The sequence below is a fragment of the Culex quinquefasciatus genome, chromosome 3 (genome assembly GCF_015732765.1).
Source record: "Culex quinquefasciatus strain JHB chromosome 3, VPISU_Cqui_1.0_pri_paternal, whole genome shotgun sequence".
NCBI classification, from domain to species: Eukaryota; Metazoa; Arthropoda; class Insecta; order Diptera; family Culicidae; genus Culex; species Culex quinquefasciatus.
This window is the reverse complement of record NC_051863.1, coordinates 70,654,022-70,662,235: the sequence shown is the minus strand read 5'-3', so window position 1 is coordinate 70,662,235 and position 8,214 is coordinate 70,654,022. Positions and strand designations below refer to the sequence as shown.

Genomic DNA, 8,214 nt, shown 5'->3' with positions numbered 1-8,214 from the left:
TGTAGTGGTTTAGCTAGCATTATAAAAAAGATAATATGTAATACAAACACATTGAATCACTCATACAGAAAAAATAAATTTATATAATCATGCAGTTCAGAAAAACGAAGAATCTTATTCATAACAGTTTGCATTACAAAAGTGAATATATTCCTCGATTTCGAGATTTGTGCAGTTTACGTCAAAACCATAAACCTTCTCTTAAATGAAAAGAATGGGCAACTGTCAGATTTGGGTAAATTTCACTCAAAATTCAACGAAAATTTAATGAAATTACCCCAAACGAAATTTGATTGAAATTCTCTTAAAGCAGACATTTGCTTCATTCACTCTATTCCGAGTTGAATCGGTTTTGGTGAAAACTGAGTATTTTGTAATAAAGATTCAATTTAAAATATATTTTTTATCATTTATCTAAACTGCTAAAAATCAGGCAATTCTCTTAAAGTTCAAACTGTCCATAGTTTCATATTTGCTCCATTTGAAATTTTGCATGTCATTCACAAATGTTGACTTAAAAAAAAGCAGAATCTTAATTTTGTGCTACAGATTCAGAAATTAAAATAAATGATAATCTTCTAAAATCGCACCAAAAGTACAAAATAATCCAAAAATGTCCTATTTCATACAATTTCATAAAGTTAATCAAATGTTACAAAAACTTTAAACGGTTAATATTAATTTCATTTAAAATACTTGTGATAAAAATACAAAGGGAGCGTTCTTTTATCACGAAATGCAGATTTGCAGGAGGGTTCAACGGCTGTGTTACGCTCCTTACAAAAAAAAAAAAAAAATAAAAAAAAATATGGAAATTTTGTTACCATGCGGGAGGGTCTAAATTCCCAATTTGTGCGTTACGTATTAAATGAACGTTCCCTAAAACAAGAGCAATGAAGATGACCCAAGAGCGTCAAAAAAGTTGTTGTAAATTTTGATTTTGATTTGTGTATTTGACATATTTGAGCAGGGCTGAAAATGTCAGGGGTCATGACGCGAAAATCGGCGACGCTGACACGAATTTTTCATCTCCATTCACTGAATCGTAAAACCTTGACATAAACAAACCCGGCTCAGTCGTGAGTGCCCTAGCTCATTGAGCAGCTGCAATGCGTGGCAGTAGTGGACCTACGCTCATTCGACGTTGCACGCACACACATAAAGAAACAAGTTTTTACACAAAAAGTTTGTATTTATGCGTGGAAATTTAATTTTGAATATAAGTTATGGTTGTTTTAAGTGTTTTGAACAGTCTAGGACCATTCAATTGTTTAAAAATAGTCAAAATAGTGTTTCAAGAGGATTTTACGAGTCAGTCATATGACACGAATTGAGTGAGTGTAGCTCATTTTTCACGTCTCTCATTCTCCAGCAGCCGACCGGCACAAGTCAGGCGGCAGTGTTTGAATAGACACAGTAGGCTTGCAGTCACATGCTAGCAGTGAACTGACATTTTGGTTTGCTTCATGTGTACGCTGGGCTGGAAACTTTTTGCAGGCCTGTATTTGAGCCTAAAATGGACATCCCCACAAAAAATGTCCGATTTTGGATGTCTTGTCCGCAAATGAAATGTTAAGATGTCTACTATGCGATTCCGACTGGCAGAACCGGTTTATGACACTGTGGCTACCGGGAACCTTCTACAGCCGAAAAAGGCCCCGACTTGATGACCTGTATCTCCGAAACGATAAGACCTAGCGGGTTGATTGAATGGGGAGAGCACCCAACCCTCTTTTTACTCCAAGGAACCAGCGATTCCACCTGAGCAGGCTTGGTTTGGTGTGTTGTTTGTACTTATAGCGTGAAGATGACTCCTACACTTGGAATGACTTAACGGCCTAACAACAACCAAGGCCGGGATCAACGTTTTACTTCCCCATCCGATGGAAGGTTGGAGCAGATGGGAATCGAACCCATGATCTACCGCTTACTAAGCTGACAGCTTAACCATTCGACCAAGCCTACACAGCAAAAAAAAAGTTGAATTTTGGAAGGTTGAAAATTTGGTAGGTTGAATATTCCTTATTTTTTGTGTAATATTACATAAAAAAATGTGTTAAATTGTGAACCTGATGAATATTCACCAAAAACTGATGAATATTCATCAATTCCTGATGTAATATTACACATTTTTTTCGCCACAAAATCTGTCACCATTTCCTGATGAATATTACCATCATTTTTTTTTTCTGTGTACTGCAATCATTACAACATACATTAAATACTACCCCTGACTGTTTGGGATCTGTTCCGGCCAATCCGGAACCGGTTCTAGGGTACCATCAAAACGGTTTCAATAATGGTCTTGCTAGGAACCCGTCATGTTGCATATTAAACCTCATGAAATTGAAAATTATGACCATATAAGGCCATGCCGATATATATAAAAAAAATGTTTTCATATTGTATTTTTGTAAGTATTTCGGAATGTTTCCAAAGAGCTTTTTATATTATTTTGCAAACTTTTACTAGACCTGACACCGTTCAGCCAGAACCGTCAAATTGAATAAAATCAAGAAAAATTGCGACGAAATTGAATCCAACTTTTCCCTCAATCATACGGGTAACGGGTCGGCCATTAATCAACCCGGGCCGAAGGTGTCTACCGGAGCTGTCACCAGGCAACCCACCTTTCCCCCAGCGGGAAATCGGCACCAGGCACCGAACACATTTGTCATGCATGCGCAACAATCGACGAATGTTATCTTGGGCGCCGGGAATGTGTACTGTGCGCGCGCCCCACATACGCCAGGTTGAATGATTTCCCCCAGGACTCGTAAAGTTAATCCATCAAGCGGCCGCACTGATCCACGGGCCGGGATTGCTGGCAACACTGGAGGCGGGAAAGGTATGTTTTCAAAAGGGGAGTTTGTTTTTAAGCAATACATTTTTTTTATCTGAAAAACAATATCAACCTTTTTTAGAAAAAGTTAAACATTTAAAATGAAAAATTCAAAATGCGCCCTTTTAAAATGTTACTTTTGCTTACGTAGCAGGATTTACATTAACGTTCAATAACCGTAGCTCGTCCGGTGGTTCGGGGGCATTCACATACACACACGTGGTATTGTCTTTATTATCAAACCTACCGCTGAGCTTTTCCCGCAAGGGGATTTAGCCCACGTGGAGCTCGAGCTCTTTGCAGCGACGTACGGGTGGAACATTGGGATGTGAGGGCGTTTGTGTGGGGTTGGAGTATAATGTTGTCGTTTTCTACCATCAGCGCACTGGGAAATATCCCCAAATTGATGTTTCACCGGTTGTGACCTCCTCTAGATTTAAAAGTGTTACCTTAGGTCAGGTGGAGTAGGGTTATCAGAAGTATTGCATTCGAAATTGGCTTGAAGCAGTGCATTGTTTATTTATAATTGTAAAATAATGTATTTTTTTGTTATATGTTGCCCATTGGAATTCGCTTGCCATATTTTCATAATTTACTTAAATTTTCTGAAAGTTTTAAAACACACTTTTTGCTTTGTGAAAACTTGTACATTTGGTTACTAACGACTTGTCTAAAAAGACCACAAAATGCCCGTTCAAAATATTTCTAATTGAGCCTTGATATGCTATGAGATCGTCGAAAAATGCAATGCATTGATTGAAAGACGCTCAATTTTTCAGAGTAAGGCTTTCTAGTCAGAAATTTACTAATACATTCAAAGTATGTTTCCATGGCAACTGGACGTTTGTTTGCATCAGATTTTCTATCTCTTTCTCGAAAATGTTTTTTGACAGGCTGTGACAGCTCGAGCTCGATCATTGTTTGCATCAGGGAACTGTGACGAGAAGTTCGTCATTTTTGGGTTTAATTATGTTTTTTTCAAAGTATTTTTACTTGGCAGCTGGGAGTTTATTTACGTCAGATTCGTTATCTCTTTCTAGCAAAAGTTTTTTGTCAGGCGACTTCTAGCTGGGTTTTTTGACCGACCGCCCGATATGTCAGCCAACATATTTCGCAGGGCTGTGATAGCACGAGCTCGATCATTGTTTGCATCAGGACACTGTGACGAGAAGTTCGTCATTTTTTTATTAAATTATATGTTTTTCACTGGGCTTAGAGAGCCTTATACTGATGATGCCCCAAAAAATCATTGCTCTTCTTTCCGTCCTAATCCTCGAAGCGCCGAAGATAACCGACCACGTTTTTGTGTTCACACTGACACGTTTGACATTTCCCTTTTCACTCTCATTCTTGCATTTACAATCATCCCTCCGCAACAGTGTTTAACCACAAAAGCCTGCACAAACCAATTTCGCCAGCGCAGTATAGTGGGGCGTAATACGTTCTTTCATTGCGGTTTTCTGAGAGAACAAAAGACTCTGCAGTGGGAGCGAGTGGTTTGAGATCTCGCATGCTTTAGTGACGGTCGCTATACTCTCTGATATTTTGGTGCAGGAATTATCAAATGATAGTATTTCTATCACACATTTGCAACACTGGTTCAGAGATCTGAAAACCGTACCTGTGAAAATAGAAATATTCTTGATGTGTTATCTTTTGAAAAATGATACTTATTGTGAATCACACAACAGATCGAACTTTGTGTTGAATCTAAGGCCCAGTTTAAATTTTCCTGCCTCGACTGGAAACTGCTCAAAATTGGAAGACCCATTCAGTGACCCTAAACTGTGACTCTTAACCTACAACCTTACATTTCTCTCAACTCAACACACACATACCCACAACATATTTCTCGTCTTTCTTATTTTCATTCTGCTTTCCCATGCTGGAAAATATGCTCTGGCTGCGCACCATCCATCATTATGAAATACCATTCACTCTCGTCGCTCGTCGTTTTCGTCATCTCTTTCAGTTATGTTACCGGTTTTCCGCCGGCAATTTCCATATGTCAGCGGGGGGGCGAGGAAATGTGTGTGTGGGAGGGGTTGGTTGACTTATGTTGAGGTACGTTAATGTTCATGCGTTTTCAGCGGGTTGAGTACAGTTTAGTGCTGGGACGGGGGAAATAAGCGAGGAACGCACACACTTAAGGGGATTCCACCGGTCGATTGCGACGTCCTGGGGTCACACGTGTGTGTTAGGTCCTGAAGCTCGTTCATGGCGTGCCGGCTAGCACCGGTGTCGTCCGATGGATGGAGCTGAAATAAAAAAAGGAAAGAGAGAAAAACATTAATATTGAGAAACGAACGTGCACACGAGGTTGCTATATACGGAAATAAAGACCATTATAAACAATTATAATTGACGTCATCACGGAAGTGGAAAATTCCACGAGGCTTGAGCAGATGCTGGAAAGGTAAATGAACGCCCCATAAGGTTTGAACTGAGGACCAAATATGGTGTTGTTTATGGTTCAGTGAGTTGAAACATTTATTTACGCTTCGTTGCCATAAAATAGCTTGTTTCTGCTAATGAGGGCAAAGTCTGAACGCGTTTTTCTTGCGCTTATTTCCGGGTTCCATGATTAGGGGAAATGCTTGTATGTTTGACAGGTGAAGCACTCGCCCCTAACTCCATCCAATATGCTCCAATTCATTATTTAAACTTATTTTGTAAAACTGTTGATAGAAACTTGGATCATCTTGGTTTTAGTAGCACTTCAAAAAAAAAAAAAAAAAAAAAAAACCATCCACCTATGTGGTTGGTGCCTTCTTCACTCTTTTCCAACCATGGGTGATATGTGATATGATGGGTTTGGACACAAATTTCGTCTGATTTCGTTAAGTTTCGGAATACAAAATACATACCATACCAAACAGCTTAGAACACCATACGCGGTGCCCGTGCTGTATCAAGAAGGTTGTTCCATGTTGCTCGGTTCTGGGCTGCAGCTCGCCAGTCTCCTAGGTTGCAGATCTTTCTTAGGTCCGCCTCGATCTGATTACCCCATCGTGCACGCTGCGCTCCTGCTCTTCGGCCAGTGCCGCCATCCGGTCGCGCGCGGTCAAAGAGCATCCTGACAGGATGGTCTTCATCCATCCTCGCGACATGGCCGGCCCACCTGAGCCTCCCGATTCTCGCCAGGGTGACGATGGTCGGTTCTCCCAGCAGCGCGTGCAGTTCGTGGTTCATGCGCCTTCGCCACTCGTTCTGAGCTGTACGTACTCCACCGTAGATCGTTCGCAGCACCTTCCGTTCGAAAACTCCAAGGGCTCGTTCGTCCTCTTGCCGCAGCGTCCAGGTCTCGTGGCCATAGAGGGCAACCGGTCTAATCAGTGTCTTGTACAGGGTCAGCTTCGTGGCACGTTGCACTCGATCAGATGTCAAGGTTTTCCGTAATCCAAAGTAGGCGCGATTCGCGGAGTGGATACGAGTCCGGATCTCTAAGCTGGTGTCGTTGTCGGCCGTTACCAGCGATCCCAAGTACACGAATTCGCTCACCTCCTCCAGCACATCGCCATCCACAGCTAGAGGGTGAGTCTTGGGGGTCAACGTCCTTTGAGCCCCTCCCTTTCATGTACTTTGTTTTCGTCGTATTCATGGCCAATCAATTCGTCCTGCTTGCGTCTTTAAGGCGGTGTAAACCCTTTTCACCGTCTCTAGGTCTCTCGCTATAATATCAATGTCGTCCGCATAAGCAAGAAGTTGGACTGTCCTGTTGCAAATCGTGCCTCTCGTGTCTATACCCGCTCTTCGCACAACTCCCTCAAGTCCGATGTTGAACAGCGCATTGGATAAGCCGTCACCTTGTCGTAACCCTTGATGCGATTGGAAGGGGTCCGCTAGCTCCCCTGCCACTCGCACGTGACACATCACACGATCCAAGGTAGCCTTGATCAGCCGAGTCAGTTTGTCCGGAAATCCGTTCTCGTGCATGATCTGCCATAGCTGTTCGCGGTCGACTGTATCGTACGCTGCCTTGAAATCGATGAAGATGTGATGTGTGGGCACGTTGTACTCACGGCATTTCTCGAGGATCTGCCGGAGCGAGAAAATTTGGTCCGTGGTGGCCCGAGCGCCAGTAAACCCCGCTTGATAGGGGCCCACGAACCTCCGTGCGTACGGTGTCAGCAGACGGCAGAGGATCTGGGAGAGGATTTTATAGGCCGCGTTGATAAGCGTGATACCGCGGTAGTTGCCGCAGTCCAGCTTATCGCCCTTTTTGTAGATGGGGCACACGACACCATCCATCCATTCTGCTGGTAGTTTCTCCTCCTCCAGATCATAGAAATCACCAAGTGGATCGCCCTCGCCAACTGCTCTCCTCCATATTTGAAGAGCTCACCGGGTAACCGATCTTTACCGGCGGCCCTGTTGTTCTTCAGCTGCCTGATCTCCTTCTTCACCGTCTCCAGATCAGGTGCCGGGAACTGTTCGTCGGCAGCGGGCGGTCCAAGTTGGGCTTCAAAGCCGTCTCCATGCGCTACATCGCCGTTGAGGTGCTCGTTGAAGAACTGCTGCCACCTGTTCAACACCTCGCCTTTGTCCATAAGAAGGTTTCCCTCGGCGTCCCGACAAGTGTTGGCTTGCGGCGCATAGCCTTTGCGGGACCGGTTAACTTTCTCGTAGAACTTACGCGTCTCGTTCTGCCGGAACAGCTGCTCCATTTCGGCGCGATCGCGATCTTCCAGCTGGCGCTTCTTGAGCTTGAAGACCGTTCTCTGCTGTTTCAGCGCTTGTTTGTATCTGGCCACGTTCTCATCAGTTGCAGCTCTCAGCTTCACCGCATAAGCTGCTTTCTTCTCGTCAAGTAGCCGCTGGCACTCCTCGGAATACAAAAAACACACATATCACTCAAGGGCTCATAAGTGGCATCTTAAGTGGTCATAGCTTGAGACAGGGTTGCTAGATCTTCAATGTTTTAGACACGTTGAAAAGATCTTTCAATTACCTTACCAACGATGGGTAGGATGATGGATCCGGACATTGTTTACATACATTTAAGTGAGATCCGGATATATGTGAAAACATATTTTTATACATAACTTTTGAACTACTTATCGAAACTTCAATCTGTATAAAACTCGATCTATAGAACCAATGCAACAGGTTCGGGTCAAATCGGTTCAGCCAGTGCCGAGAAACGTGAGCTAGTTTGTTGGTCACATACATACATACACACACATACACACACATACACACAGACATTTGTTCAGTTTTCGATTCTGAGTCGATAAGTATACATGAAGGTGGGTTTACGACGTTTTATACAAAGTTCATTTTTGAAGCAGGATTATAGCCTTACCTCAGTGAGGAAGGCAAAATAGGTACACAAAAAAAAATGCAGATTTTTTAATCAACTTTTTTTTCAC

General features: G+C 42.8%; 1 protein-coding gene across 7 annotated transcripts in view; it reads right to left on the bottom strand.

The window, feature by feature from the left end:
- Nucleotides 1-1,275: 1,275 nt before the first annotated feature.
- Nucleotides 1,276-8,214, bottom strand: part of LOC6037602 (hemicentin-1) — a 135,269-nt gene continuing 128,330 nt past the window's right edge. For all 7 annotated transcript variants that reach the window (XM_038265695.1, XM_038265694.1, XM_038265696.1 and 4 more), the window contains one exon: nt 1,276-5,100. The gene's annotated coding sequence lies outside the window, so the exon portion shown is untranslated. The remainder of the gene's footprint in view (nt 5,101-8,214) is intronic.